The sequence below is a fragment of the Phacochoerus africanus genome, chromosome 2, assembly GCF_016906955.1.
Source record: "Phacochoerus africanus isolate WHEZ1 chromosome 2, ROS_Pafr_v1, whole genome shotgun sequence".
NCBI lineage: Eukaryota > Metazoa > Chordata > Mammalia > Artiodactyla > Suidae > Phacochoerus > Phacochoerus africanus.
Genome location: NC_062545.1, coordinates 66,066,149 through 66,082,853, shown reverse-complemented (window position 1 = coordinate 66,082,853; position 16,705 = coordinate 66,066,149).

The window sequence follows — 16,705 nt, the reverse complement described above, 5'->3', positions numbered from 1 at the left end:
ACTTTTAGGCACCAATACATCAAAAAAAGTGCAAACTTCGGGGCATGGAGTAGAGGAAAATGTTAAATAAATCAGTGGCCTCGTGTCAGTTGGCAGTTGCACCAACTGCCCTCTAAAAACCTGTGGCTACTCCAGGATTAAAGTCTTGGATTTTGTTATCAAGTCCCCATTCCTGGAATTTGTGAATGATTGCTTATTTGGAAAATGGGTCTTTGCTGATGTCATTGTGAAGAATCTCAAGATGAGAAGATCCTCCTGGATTATCTGAGTGAGGCCTACAGTGCCACCAGAAATGTCCTAAGAGAGAGGCAAAGGGAGGTAGGACAAACAGAAGAGGTGCCGTGATCACAGAGGCCGAGATTAGAAAGCTGTGGTCACAAGTCAAGGAATGCTGACAGCTACCAGAATCTAAAAGACAAAAAAAGCATTCTCCCCTTGGAGTCTTGATTGCTGAAACTTCTGGCCTCTGGAACTTTCTGTTGTTTTAAGCCACCCAATGTATAGCAATTGGTTATGGCAGCCATAGGAAACAAATACAGATTCTAAGTGATGAGAAGGTGAGAGAATTTCTGGGCCACTATTTTGTGAATATGGCAATCTTGTGAAACAGGAAACAGGCAGAGAGTTCCATGCAAGTTTTTGTTGAATCCTTGCTCTTATCCAAGGGCCCTGGTTACATTACAGAAGCCCTCCTGCTCTGAAAGCTCCTCTTTTGGCCAAATGCAAGGTGCCAGTTCCTCCCAGGTTATGTCAAGCACAATCCAGATGGGCTCTGGCGATTCTGGTGGGCTGCGGGGTAGCTGGCTAGGGAGATGGGCTTTGCACAAGAGGCAAGTGGAACGGGGATGGGAAACTTTTGTTTTTTTCCACCTTGAGCTGTCCTCTTCTACTGAAATGACTGTTTCTGGTTCAACTCGATATGCATGCAAATTTCAGCCTTTTCCAACCCAATGGGAGATCGGCTTGCCTGCTAGGTGGGAATTAGGGGGTCTAGAGGCTGTAATAGTTTGGCTTCTGTTGCTTCGCAAGAGGTGGAATTCTTGCTAATAATAGAAGCCTGGCAACATGCCTCGATGATATTTTCAGAAGACTACGTGTATGTATATAAAACTCATCAACAGGGATCAGAGAGCTGACTTCTTAACAGTGCTCGCAAGGCTCGCGACTTGTGGGGGGGAGTGGTTTTAATGCAGGAAGAGTATCATTTTAACAGCTGCCTTTCCTGCTTCTGAGAGCGGTTTTGCAGATGTGTTACCTATTGTGCAGCACAAAAGGTGCCAGCATAGTAAGCAGTCATCAATACCGAGTCGGGAGCTGCCTGTTCATATCCAGGAAATACAGGCACACGATAACGGCCTGAATACTTCATCTTGTAGACACAGTGAGATTCATAAAACTGTCTTTTAGCCATTTGAGAGTTGAATCTTTCTCACCCTCCAAAGCACTCCTTCAAAAACTAGCAGGCATTTTACAATTGAGCGGAGAGGCTGATACTTTTAAAGCTGCTTTAAGGGGCATAGTAAATGGAAATAGCTGCCTTAACTTCAGGCCAGCTGAGAAGGCAATCTCCATTTTATGTAAAATGAAATGATACCTGCTTAGCCTTATTTTTTAATACTCACCTTTATTATTTTTTTCCTGAATTTTTACGAATGCTATAGAAATATTCCACTTATAAAATTATACTCCCCCTGTTAAGTTATGCAGAATGCTGGTTTAAAGCTGCCAGAAACTTTCCCCTTCTCAGTTCACTTTTCATTTGCTTGTCCCTCATTCCCCCTCCCCTACCTCCCATCAGTAAATAGCTTTGCCCATATCTATATTTGTAGCATGAAATGGAACTTTAAGGCTATTTTCTGGGTAATTGAAAATGTAGGAGTTCCTGTTGTGGCGCAGTGGTTAACGAATCCGACTAGGAACCATGAGGTTGCGGGTTCGGTCCCTGCCCTTGCTCAGTGGGTTAACGATCCGGCATTGCCGTGAGCTGTGGTGTGGGTCACAGACGCGGCTCGGATCTGGTGTTGCTGTGGCTCGGATCTGGTGTTGCTGTGGCTGTGGCTGTGGTGTGGCGACAGCTCCGATTGGACCCCTAGCCTGGGAACCTCCATATGCCGCGGGAGCGGCCCAAGAAATAGCAAGAAGACAAAAAAAAAAAAAAAAAAAAAAAAGAAAATGTAAAAACCTCATTCTACTCGGGAAATACATTGTCTGGGCTAATTATCCAAATAACTAATTATTTAAGTTTTCACTTTTTCAACCATCTGAACTCTACATGCCCACATTCTCTTTCCACCTGCCTTCCAGCCTACAAATCAAAAAGTACCTGTTCTATGTCTCATTCTCTTCAGACCTTGCTCTCCACCCTCCAGTGTGACACCTAGGTTTTTTGCTAAAAGAGATACTGCATTTTGTACTTAGCTTCTTGTATTTGTTTAGTAGAGAAAAGTCTTTCCTTCTGAGCTTTTATTTTTAAAAGTACCTTTGAAGAAACCATGTTATAGATATCCTGATAGGGAGTAAAAAGCATGGGCAATCTACTCTCTGTTGTTTCAGATTTTAAAATGGTTTGGAAGCCTGATTCTGAGCTTCCCCAATCTTTATAGATAACATATTTCCTAAGAAGCACATCTTGCCTGGTAGCATGTACATGAAAAAGATATGTTTCAATCCCAGACAAAGAAAATGCCTTCCTTGGAAGCTATATGTTGGTGAGGGATGGGGGGAAGGGACATTTATATTTCCTTACCCAGAAAATGGCCTTAAAGTTCTATTTCATGCTGCAAATATAGATATGAGCAAAGTAGTAGTATTTCTTCTACTTTGAGTGAGAGAGTACTGTGATCCAGGCTGTAAAGAGTAAGATGACCTGAATTTCTGCAACATGTGTTGGTTGCAGAGACAAAGTCACACCATTTGGAAACAGGAAGGAGTTCAGTGTGCTTATGAGAAGAGCTTATCTGTATTTACTCCAAAAGGATTACCATTCCTAAGTATGGATCTATGGGCTTTTGTTTTCCAAATAAAAAATTCAGTTTTCCTGCATTACTTGAATTTTTATATGAGCATGTCCTTCTCTGCACCCCCCCTTGGAGAGTCACTTGGTTTCCAGCGGATCCAATGGAAACTCTACTCGGTGCCATGAGGATGGACTGAAATGCCCACCTTGTACATACTGTACTATGCTTTCAGCTTTTGACTTTTTGATGTGGTTTTCTTTTCTTTTAACATGGAGAAAGGTGGTTTTTTTAATCCTTTTTTTTTTTTTTAGGGTCGCAGCTGCGGCACATGGAAGTTCCCAGGCTAGGGGTCAAATTGGAGCCGCAGCCACTGGCCTACACCACAGCCACAGCAACGTGGGATCCAAGCCACGTTTTTTTTTTTTTTGTCTTTTTTGTTGTTGTTGTTGTTGTTGTTGCTATTTCTTGGGCCGCTCCCGTGGCATATGGAGGTTCCCAGGCTAGGGGTCCAATCGGAGCTGTAGCCACCGGCCTACGCCAGAGCCACAGCAACGCGGGATCCGAGCCGCGTCTGCAACCTACACCACAGCTCACCGCAGCGCCGGATCGTTAACCCACTGAGCAAGGGCAGGGACCGAACCCGCAACCTCATGGTTCCTAGTCGGATTCGTTAACCACTGCGCCACGACGGGAACTCCCCAAGCCACGTTTTTGACCTACGTCAAAGCTCATGGCAACACCGGATCCTTAACACACTGTGTGAGGCCAGGGATTGAACCTGAGTCCTCATGGATACTAGTTGGGTTCATTACCCTTGAGCCATGACCAGAACTCTGAAAGTTTTTTTTTTTAATAGAGATACAATTAACATATCACATGACTCACATATTTTTTAGTATGTTCCCAGAATTGTGTAACTATCACCACAATCAATTTTAGACTATTTTCATCACCTCCAAAGAAACCACATACCCGTTAGCAGTCATTTCCCATTTCTCCTCAGCCTTCCAGCCCTAGGCAACTACCAATCCACTTTTTTTCTGTATGGGTTTACCTATGCTGGACATTTTGTATAAATGGAATCATAAAATATGTGGTCTTTTGTGACTGGATTCTTTCACTTAGTATAATGTTTTCAAGGTTCATCCCTGTTGTAGCCTATTGAGTAAATTATTCATTCCCTGTTGTAACTGAGTAAGAGTCCATTGTATGGTGGATGTAAATGTGGTTTTCTGCTTTTATGAACCCACATTTTGGGTGTTGCATGAACCCAAAGTTTGGCACTTTTGGCAGAATTTTTAGGTATAGACTAAATCTCTTAGAAAAGTCGTTTTTAAAAATATGACTGACTTGTATTCATAATTTCTTTCATAGTTTTAGTTAACATCTTGGGTCTATGAAGCTTCTAGACTACCAAATTATAGAATTCCCGGAAAAGCTAGAAATGCTATTCCCCACCAGTTCCTTTCAAATTCCCTTAGGCGTGGTCACATTGAACAGACAGAAAAATCAGGCAGAGCTTGATTTCACTACCCCATTTAGGCCAGAACATTTTTTTTGGTCATTAACTTATTTGTAAAGCTAATTGAAGCTAGGCATTCTTTCTCTGTTGGCAAATTTTTCACATCTAACCAACATGTTGTGTATTGATCCATTTATGAAGTTCCATTAATAACCCAGGTGTTAGAGATGTTGCATTACAAAATGTGAAATAAAATGAACAATCTATATGCTATATCCAATAGCTCAAAAACTATGACCAGCGAGTGATTCATTTTCTTAACAGACTGGGGGTGGTAGGGCCAGGCCAATGGTTCCTGATCCTCATTGCTTCAATCACTTATAGCAAAGGAAATGGATATGGTACCTTTAGTGAACCTACAAATACAATGTTCTAACCAAATAATTGGACCTTTGGTGAACAATTTTCTGTTTCTCTTATTTTAAGAAAGACATTGACAGCAATTTCTACCTCTTTAGCTGTGGTTGATATTTTCACCTGATGCTGGATACCAGGGCCATTTGTGTATTAATGAATGTAAAGAATATGAAGGCTCAGAAGAACAATCTTGGACACTGTATACTGACATTTAGGATTAATTATTTCAATTATTTATTAATTCAACAATATTTATTGAGGACCCCTATGGTCCAGGCACAGCTTGTTGCTGGCGATCGAGTAATGAACAAGACCAAGATGATTTGGAATAAACTTCGCATGTCTTTAAATAAATGGAGTGAGTTCTCCATGGGTAAGAGAAGTTGGTTGTGAGCAGTAGATATATATTTTATATATTTTTCCTTTAAAAAATGTCAACAGCTGATTTCCGAATTAGGTGAAATGTGCTCTAAAAGAGCCCTTGGGAAGATCGGAAGGAGGCCTGTGTGGTGAAATTAATCACCAAAGTGGTAATGACTGAGGGCAGGAATGGAGATTCCTCAGTGCAGGGAATTAGTTAAGAGAAGCCAGCATGAAAAAATGAGAGAAGAGAAGCTTTCCCTACGTCTGGAAAATTACCCTACTGCTTGAATTGCGAGAGTAGCTTACAATCGCAATAAATGATAAGGTGAGAAGCTTTTTGAAAGACCCAAGGAAAGTCTAGTGAATCAATTATCCCCACAACCATAAAAGAGTCTCCTCCTTTGTAGACATAGATGAGAACAGCAATAAACTGGCACAAGGAGCCGACACACCAGCTTCCAATAATATGCCTACCTGGCAGGCTGACTGCAGGTGATAAAGCTGTCAAGGTGTAAAGGACACTTGCCAGGACTGCAGAGGGGACATGTGAGGGCCAGGGCCTCTGGCCTGCTTTCCTTAATGAAAAAAATAAGGAAAAGAAAGATTTAAAATTTGCCATCAGTTGTTTTTCCATGTTAGTAAAAGTATGAATGGAAAAGCTCTTGTTATTAATGTTGTATTAAAATTAGTTGTATTTTCCTTGATTTCTTCTACTCCTTAGTGTATGGGGAAGCTATTTTTAGAGGTGGGATGAAAATAAAGTAATGAATTACAAGTAAAAATCAGTGATAAAATTAGGTTTTAGGCCGTATATTTATTATGTAATAAAAAATAGCTGCTCACACGTTAGGTTGGCATCCTGGGAAGTTTAAAAATAACCAGTTATGTCAAAGTAAGATGTTTTCCCTTATTTTAGGAGTTAAACATATACATCACCCATAAATTAGCTTACTGAGAAGTTTTGTGCAACTGCAAGTTTGCCAATTTTATAGGTGGAGAAATCAAGTCTGGGAGATAGAGTGATCTTCTGTTAGCCAGGGTTGCCCTACATCTTTTGGGGACCATTTCTAAATTATGATGGTTTCCTGTATTGTGAGTATTGGATTCTCGAGACAGAATCCAAAACCTACTTTTCCCAGCAGTTTTTTTTTGTCAGCTGGGGAACAGATAAGTGACTTAGACTGTTACTCAGATGCACACGAATAAGACTTGAATACAGAAGTGAGCAACACCTGGTGTCCAGGTGAGGGATCCACTGGCCAGCCCAGTAGTAAAGGCATCAGGTTCTCTAGGCATCTGTGATGGAGCCCCTAGATCCTTAGTTATTGTGTTGATCCTGCTGTGTGGCTTATGACTTTGAGTCTTAAACTTGCCAGAGTGGATTCTGTTGTCAGCAACCAAGAACACTAACCAGTATAAGCAGTTAAATGGTTATCTTGAAGTTACATGGCGAACTAGAGAAAGAGCCAGACCTAGAACTAAGCTGTCTCATTTCCAAATTTCAGCTCCAAGATGAATTAATACAAGACAGTAATTGTAAGTTTGTGTCCCCTCATCCCTCAGCTGAGATGCAGCCTTGGGCCCTTCTCCACTCAGCAGACCAAACCTGGCTCACTAACTGTTTTTGTAAATGAAGTTTTCCTGTGACATAGTCGTGCCCATTGGCTTGTGTGTTATCTGTGGTTGCTTTCACACTGTAAGAGCAGAGTTGAATAGTTGCCAGAGACTGGATGGCACATAAAGCTTAGAATACCCACTGTCTTGCCCTTTACAGAAGAAGTTTGCTGATCTTGACTGGTAGGCAGTCACTACTGATCAGCAGGAGCTGGCAGGTGAAATGAAGCTTGTTTGGCACCCGTGGCCTAACATATCCTGTTAGTCATCCATTGCTGCTTTTGTTGTCAGCATTAGCCTTCAACATGAGCAGAGGCTGGTGGAGATGAGGATTTTATGGACGTAAATAAGGGAATGTATCCATATGTATGTTAGTGGATATATACACTACTCGTTATTTTGGCTCTGTGTGTCTTTTTATTAAAATGATTAATTTAGGAAGCTGTGATTTTTTGCTCAGTGGACATTAGCTCTGTAGATGATTAGGCTGATAGATTTCAACTAAGAAAAAAAAAAGAAAAGAAACCTGATCAAGATTGCCTCACTTCTAAGCTGGCATTTAGTAAAAGTCTTCAATCAACCTGGACATTGGCCACCCTTAAAAATGATTGATTCAAGTCCAAGGGGGCCTTGGGGAAAGTCCATAGGTCATAGCTTCAAATCCAGAAGATCAATATTGTCTTGATGCCAAAGTCTTGACTCTTGACGCAGATTGATCCATGTAAAAGAAATCTGGCTTCTTGAAGCCGCGTTTGACCGCATCCCCAGTTGATAACCCCTTTTGTTATCCCAGCTGCATAGAATGACTGGCAGGTCCTGAATCTACCAGTCTGTTTGGTGCTAAGGTTTTGCTCGTGCTGCTTCCTACCTCTCTGCAGCTTGTGTGTTCTTCATGCCCAACTAGTTTCTCCTAGTCCTTTGAGACTCAAGCCCAGTGCCATCTCCTCCAGAAAGATTTTCTGATCCCTTCCTCTGGGCTCACTCCTATGGTAGGCTTTTCTTACCATGTAGTTCATTTACTTTTCTGCCTCTCACTGTTGCTGTGCAGACCCTGAGTTGTTTATCTCTGTTCCCTGCACTCAGCAGAGTGCTTAGCACACAAAAGGTGCTCAAAGTATGTATATTAGAAGAGATGGTATCCTTCTTGTGTCCAGAGGCAGGGCCTTGTGAGTGATGCTGAACTTTCTTTTGTGGCTTCTTTTTTGCAAAGGATTACAGCGTGGAGTGGGCGGGGGGATTAATTTGATTCGGATCTAATTTGTTTATTTATTCTAAAATGAATGGAGAGGAATTCCCATTGTGGCTCAGCAGAACAAATCTGACTAGTATCCATGAGGTTGCAGGTTTGATCCCTGGCCTTACTCGGTGGGTTAAGAATCTGGCGTTGCTGTGAGCTTGGTGTAGGTCAAAGATGCAGCTCAGATCCTGAGTTGTGGCTGTAGTGTAGGCTGGCGGCTACAGCTCCAATTTGACCTCTAGCCTGGGAACTTCCATATGCCACAGGTGCAGCCCAAAAAAAAAAGACCAAAAAAAAATGAACAGAGAGAGATGAAAGGGACAAAAATGCATCAGAATGCAATACCATGCAAGTTGAGATACTGAGATTCTGAGTGATTTTTAAAATTTTGTTTTTATGCTCTTCCTATTTTCTAAACTTTGTATATGGGTTTTACAAATAGAAAAAAATTGACATTGAAACAAATCAACATTGGAATAAGATGTCAAATAGGTTAGTTACTGTTTATTATAAAATGAAAACTTTTTTAACAAGCATGTTAACCAATATAGTAATTCTAAATAAAATATCATAACCAGGAAACAAAAATAACCTCTATCTTTTAAAATAAAAGCTATATCATGATGTTGAAACATTAAGATGGTTAGAAGGATATCTGGGATTACAAGCTTTGGTTTGGTCTTGGGTTAACTAGCATGGGATCCTATGTTTTGTTCGCTTTTTCCTCATTTATCCCAAGAGTACACATGGACAGTTTTTGAGAACTGTCTTTATTAACATGTCTTCTGTATCCTATAGAAAAAATGCAAATGAAAAAGTTCTCAGGAGCAGAATGGGAAGAAGTTATTGTCACATAGGCTCAGGGAAAGCATCCACTATACACTCAGGCAAAGGCTGTAGGTTGTAGCATTTGTAGGCCCAGCTGTCAACTCCAGGGCTTGGGAGTGAAAATACCCAGGACAATAGATCAAAGGTTGATTAGTCAAGTGTTAAAGTTATCTACAGATACCCTAAAACAAAATACTCAAATGCAAAGCCTGTTATGAGCCTACGTGTAGCACATTGAGGAAAATCATAAAAAGGAAAGTGCTGGTGATTCTGATTAAGGCTAATTGCAAGCTGTGTGGACCATAGAGGCCAGCTTGCAGGCACCCACTGAAATGCTTGGGGTGCTCAGCCAGGGGGTCATGCTCCTGTGCATAATACTGAACTCACTTATAAACCCCCACATCAGGGCACTCCGACAATAACCAAATTGTTAATGGTCTATGTTTACCCCAGGATATTTTTCAAACTCTTTATAAACTCATTGCTATCGTATGATGACTTTAGTATGTACTTAGGCCTCAGTTTCCAACTAAGTTTCTAGATTGAGATTTTTGAAATTTTATTTACTCTATTACATAATATTTGTGAATTAGAACATCTGAAAGTACAGATTAAAGACATACGCACATCAGGGAGTTCCCACTGTGTTGCAATGGGATTGGTGGCGTCTCAGAGTGCTGGGATGCAGGTTCCATCCTTGGCCTGGCACAGTGAGTTAAGGATCCTGTGTTGCTACAGTTGTGGTGTAGGTTGCACTGCAGCTCAGATCTGATCCCTGGCTTGGGAACTCCATATGCTATGGGACGGACAAAACAAGAAAAAAAAAAATACCCATGTAAGGAATTCCCCCAGGAATCTAGACATAAGTAAATGAAGGATATGGTAAAATTTTGGGGATGAGATATTGTTCCATTTCCCACTATTCAAATTTAAGAACTACATTTTAAATGTATTGGAAAAGCCACTGGTTCACTAATAATATCTCCCGTATTCGAGATAATTCAGTTCATAATTCCATGATAAAAATCTAAGTTCCTTTATCACTTGAGCAAAACTACATGGTAGAGTTCTTGTGCTGCTTGCAATAACCACCACCACCATGCTACTTTGAAGCTTGCAGCATTTGTCACTGTGGCATGGAAATTATTATGAAATTAAAGGTAGAGTTTGAGGGATTATTTTGGACAGTACTCTTCAAATGCAATTATGTAGAAGTTGGTGAAGTGAACTGGGTAGTTGAAACTCCCTGCTTTTCTGTACTGTCCCACCCCCTCTCATAGCTCTATGATGATTTACCCCGAAACATGTAGGCTGCGTGAAGTGTCCTTAACTCTGTGCAGTTGACACTAACCTCAGTTCTGTTAATCAGCTTTGCTGAGGTGTCATAACTTTAACATTTCTTCCATAAAATCCTGACAAAAGATAGAATACTTTTTTGGTTGTTGTTTGGTTTGGCCACATCTGTGGCATATAGAAGTTCCTGATTCAGGAGTTCCTATCATGGCTCAGTGGTTAACGAATCCGACTAGGAACCATGAGGTTTCAGGTTCGATCCCTGGCCTTGCTCAGTGGGTTAAGGATCCAGTGTTGCCACGAGCTGTGGTGTAGGTTGCAGACACAGCTCGGATCCCATGTTGCTGTGGCTGTGGTGTAGGCCGGTGGCTACAGCTCCGATTTGACCCCTAGCCTGGGAACCTCCATATGCCGAGGGAGTGGCCCTAGAAAAGGCAAAAAAAAAAAAAAAGACCAAAAAAAAAAAAGTTCCTGATCTGGGGGATTGAATCTGAGCTCATGACCTACCCTACAGCTGTGGCAATGCTGGACCCTTTAACCCACCGTGCCACAGCAGGAACTCCCAGGATAGAATCCTTTTGTATTGATGTGTGATTGAATTGTTTCAGCCTCTCAAGACAATCTCACATTTTAGAACCTAATGTTTTTCATTTCCAGGGGGAAGGTGAACTGGCCCCTTCTCATCACTGTAGTATTTTCCCCTCCTAAGCTGGAAAAGTGTCTTGGTATCATTTGATAGGTAACTGCATTTGTCTTTGGAAGTTTTCTGCATTATCACCAAACTACTCTGCTTGCTAGTTAGTGTTCTAGGCCCTCTTCATCTGTAAAGTGCTCACTCTTCATAGTAGCTGGGGCAGGAGGGGGGGTAACTCCCTGCTATCATTTTCCAGATGAGAAAACTAAAATTTAGGGATTAAGTACCGTCCTCAGATTTAGACAGGGTCTGTCCAAGCACTGTGGATGGAGGATGGATGGGGCAGAAAATGTGTCCAGACTACAAACTTGATTCCTTCAGATCACTGGTCTAGTCATCACTCCCATCCTCCTTAAATCCTTCTTCTCACTCCTCTTTTCCTCAATAAGTCTTTTTCCATGAATTTCTTATTAGGTGACCCAGCCCTCCCCTCCCTAGCGCTTCACTTTGCTTTTGCGAACGGAGGCCTAGAGAGTGGGGGATGGTGGGAAAGTTTTTCTAGGCTTCATATAATTTATAATCTGTGGTCAGAACATCTTGGGTAGAAGCTGAACACTCGTTCACTCTTATATTTGGGCTTAGCTCATATTTGGATATCTAGTAAGTAGCTCCTTCAGCCATGCTATTTCTTATTTGCTTAAGGTTTTTTGACTCCATGAGGATGAGATTGATAAGGTAGCTTTGGGGGCAACTGTCTCCACTGAGGGTCATTGTGTCCATTCCCCTGTAAACACCATATATTCCTCCATCCATCCATCCATCCAATCACTTCCTCACTCAATAAATATCATGTTTCAGGTGCAGCCACAGTGCTAAAATGGCCAATAAGAACCTCTGGGCTCATGGAATTTGTTCTAGAGGAGAAAACAAGTAATAACAAAGGCAGTGAACAAAAAAGACAGTTCCATCATGTGACATATAATGAGGGAAATAAATGGGAGGCTTGACAGACAATATTCCAGGAGGATGATTCTTTACCTCGAGTTGTCTAGAAAAGCACTTTAGGGAGTTGCCTTCTGCACCGACTCCTGACAGAAGGGAGGGCTCAGCCATTCCAGGACCTGGAGAAACACCGTCCGAGGCACTGGGATGGAGGGGATGCTCAGAGGTGGAAAGGAGTTTGGCTTGTTGAGGGGGCTGAAAGGGGCCAGTGTAGCTAGAACATGGTGACTGAGGGGGTGTGTGAGCAGTGGGGTAGAGCCAGATGTTTTTGGGCTTTTGTCAGTACCAGAGATTCTCAGATGGGATGCAATAGCACAGTGGCACTGGCTGTTTCCAGTGGGGTTGCGTGTAGCTGGGCTGTGCCCTGTGTTGGCTATTTAGACTCCCACCCCAGACATCCACCGTGGCAAGGTGACTACGTGTAAAAGCATGTGTTTTCCTATTTCCTGTTATTCTTTCCAGGCTGTCAGCATTAGGTGAGCTGTTGAGAACTTAGGAGCTTGGCCCTTAGAGAGACAGTGTCACCCTCTGAGGACAGGAGCCGGAGTGGAGCACGGCTTGCCCTTGTTTCTGTTCTGACCTTCCTGTTTATCCAGAATCATTCTGAGACACTTGCGTTTCCTTTGGCAGCCCACACAGCACTTAACCTTCACCATGCAAATCAGTATTAATCTATCAAGGATTCTAGGCCAGCCTGTTTTTGTCCCCATTAACCTCTGGCTAGCCCTACACTTCTCCAATAAAAAGAACTCCATTTCCTAATCAATGGTCACTTCCCGATGGAAATCGCAATTATGGTTATGCAGCATTTGGTTAGCGCACACAGCTTTTATGAGTGTGATTGATAGACATGAGGCAATGGGACAGAGAGGGTCATGTGCCCAGTTGTTGTGCTCATCTTATTCTGCACTTATGTAGGGTGGCCATACCCTTTATTGTCCCAACTGGGGTGCTTGGGGGAGTAAAAAGGGAGCTCTATTAATAATCATACCATGAAAATGGACATACACTGCCACTCCAGGTTTCAGTATTTGGATAGCACACACGGCTGTTATATTTTCCAGGTTTTTCCATGTAACAGTGAGTGACAGTCATGCTTTCTTGTCCCTTATACTATAATCAAGTTCATTAAGCCCATCCAATTTATGGGTTTGAAGAGAAAGTCACAAAATGACACTCTCACTTGTGGTTGATGCCGAACTTAAGAAGGAAATAGCTGAGCCTAAGCTTATAACCACAGTACAGCCCCGAGGCTCTAGATGGTTGGGAAAATGGCAGAGAGGTCTTATAGCTTGTTTGCTTCCCTGACTCCAGAATCAGTCCTGGCATGAAGAAAATGCCTCTTGAAAGGGGAGGGGTGGAGGTGGCAGGGAGGTAATTTGCCTGATGATCTCTGGTCAGAACACCCACTCGTGACAGTGAAGGTGGAAAAAGAGTGATTCCCCAAACCACAAATAACATGCCACAGTGAGAGCCTGCTGGCTGTAGGTGCTAATAAGTGAACTGTCTTAGGGGAAAGGAATGAATGGGGTGAACCCAATTTATTACTCCTGGCAAAATGTATAACCCTGATGAGCCTCTGTTGGCAATAATAATTTTTACTATTCTTTAATTTATTAGCAAATCTTTAAAAAGACTCTTGGCTAAATGTTTGTTTGCTAATTTGCTTCTAGAGCCCATTTAATATTGTATCCTATCCTCCTTCCTCAAGCCACTTTTGAGCCAAAATCTCCCAATCCAGCTAAAGATGTTCTTCAGATACTGAGTCAGCTAGAAAAAAGAATGAAACCTCGCCATCTGTGACAACATGGATGGACCTGGAGGGCATCATGCTTAGTGAAATAAGTCAGACAGAAATACAAATACTGTGTGATTTCAATGGTAGTGGAATCTAAAAAACAAAACAAACAAAGAATATAGCAAAACATAAATGGATTCATAGGTACAGAGTGGTTACCACAGGTGAGAGGGCTGGGGGGAGGGGCAAAATAGGTGAAAGGGATTAAGAGGTACAAACTGCCAATTTATTAAAACAAATAAGTCACAGAGATGTGATGTACAGTATAGGGAATATAGTCAATACTTCATAATAACTTTGTATGGTGTATATAAAAATATCAAATCACCATGTTGTTGACCTGAAACTGATATAATTTTTTTTGTTTTTTTTTTGGTTTTTAGGGCTGCAGGTGCAGCACCTGGAAGTTCCCAGGCTAGGGGTCAAATTGGAGCTACAGCTGCTGGCCTACACCATAGCTCATGGCAATGCTGGATCCTAAACCCACTGAGGGAGGCCAAGGATCAAGCCGCATCCTGTGGATACTAGTCAGGTTCGTTTCTCCTGGGCCACAATAGGAGCTCCCATGAAGCTGATATAATGTTTTAACTCAACCATGCTTCAAGCAGAAAAAAAAAATGTGGTCCATGGACAGATGTGAGCTGTTTGGTACAGGTCCACAATGAGTAAGTTGAGGAACTGAAAAGCAGTGTTCAAAAACTTTGATAGCAATGTGAGATTGCCTTGACATCCAAGTAGGTAATCCTTTAAAAATTAGTTTGTTCTTATTACAAACAATCCAAACATTTATATGGAACAACAAAAGACCCAGAATCGCCAAAGCAATCCTGAGAATCAAAAACCAAGCAGGAAGCATAACTCTCCCAGACTTCAAGAAATACTACAAAGCCACAGTCATCAAAACAGTGTGGTACTGGTATCAAAACAGACAGACAGACCAATGGAACAGAATAGAGAACCCAAAAATAAACCCTGACACCTATGGTCAATTAATTTTTGACAAGGGAGGCAAGAACATAAAATGGGAAAAAAAAGTCTATTCAGCAAGAATTGCTGGGAAACCTGGACAGCTGCATGCAAAGCAATGAAACTAGAACACACCCTCATACCATGCACAAAAATAAACTCAAAATGGCTGAAAGACTTAAATATACGACAGGACACCATCCAACTCCTAGAAGAGAACATAGGCAAAACACTCTCTGACATCAACATCATGAATATTTTCTCAGGTCAGTCTCCCAAAGCAATAGAAATTAGAGCAAAAATAAACCCATGGGACCTCATCAAACTGAAAAGCTTTTGCACAGCAAAGGAAACCCAAAAGAAAACAAAAAGACAACTTACAGAATGGGAGAAAATAGTTTCAAATGATGCAACCGACAAGGGCTTAATCTCTAGAATATATAAACAACTTATACAACCCAACAGCAAAAAAGCCAATCAATCAATGGAAAAATGGGCAAAAGACCTAAATAGACATTTCTCTAAAGAAGATATACAGATGGCCAACAAACACATGAAAAAATGCTCAACATCACTGGTTATAAGAGAAATGCAAATCAAAACTACCATGAGATATCACCTCACACCAGTCAGAATGGCCATCATTAATAAATCCACAAATAATAAGTGCTGGAGGGGGTGTGGAGAAAAGGGAACCCTCCTACACTGTTGGTGGGAATGTAAACTGGTACAGCCACTATGGAGAACAGTTTGGAGATACCTTAGAAATCTATCCATAGAACTACCATATGACCCCTCAATCCCACTCTTGGGCATCTATCCGGACAAAACTCTCCTTAAAAGAGACACATGCACCCGCATGTTCATTGAAGCACTATTCACAATAGCCAAGACATGGAAACAACCCAAATGTCCATCGACAGATGATTGGATTTGGAAGAGGTGGTATATATACACAATGGAATACTACTCAGCCATAAAAAGAGTGACATAATGCCATTTGCAGCAACATGGATGGAACTAGAGAATCTCATACTGAGTGAAATGAGTCAGAAAGACAAAGACAAATACCATATGATATCACTTATAACTGGAATCTAATATCCAGCACAAATGAACATCTCCTCAGAAAAGAAAATCATGGACTTGGAGAAGAGACTTGTGGCTGCCTGATGGGAGAGGGAGGGAGTGGGAGGGATCGGGAGCTTGGGCTTATCAGACACAACTTAGAATAGATTTACAAGGAGATCCTGCTGAATAGCATTGAGAACTTTGTCTAGATACTCATGTTGCAACAGAAGAAAGGCTTGGGGAAAAATGTAATTATAATGTATACATGTAAGGATAACCTGACCCCCTTGCTGTACAGTGGGAAAATTAAAAAAAAATTAGTTTGTTCTTATTTCATTTTACAGAACATTAGTCTGCAATTGACTCGGGGGTGGGAGTAGTGGAGCACAGATCTTCCCCAAAGATAGCTTGAGAAGCCTTCTTCTGGATCTTCCTCTATCCCTGCCCTGTATTTCTCAGCCTCAGGTTAGCCCAGCAAAGTGCAAAAATGGACCCCTCAAGAGTCACTAGTGTGGCTCATTGTGTACCTGTGGCCTTATGCTCGTTCCCATCCTCCTCAATGTTTCAGATCTTTAATGCTCATCACCTCCTTTTTTCTCTCCTTAGGATTATTGGTTCTGAAGGTTCCCATTGTGGCTCAGCAGTAACAAACCCGACTAGTGTCCATGAGGATGCAGGTTTGATTCCTGGCCTTGCTCAGTGGGTTAAGGATCCGGCGTTGCCATGAGATGTGTTGTAGGTCACAGACGAGGCTCAGATCCTGCATTGCTGTGGCTGTGGTGTAGGATGGCAGCTGTAGCTCCAGTTTGACCCCTAGCCTGGGAACTTCCATATGCTTCAGGTATAGCCCTAAAAAGACTTAAAAAAAAGATTATTGGTTCTTTTAGCTGATTTCTTCATCACCGTCCTACCTTCTAAATCCAGGCTCACTAGGGAGCAGCATGATTGGAAATAAGCTAATTTAGAAAGAGTAATTTGTTCATTGAGCATAATATGATGAGAGAGTGGGGAGCTGAGAGATGGGTCATGAGGGAGAAGAAGAGTACATGTGTTAGAATTCTGC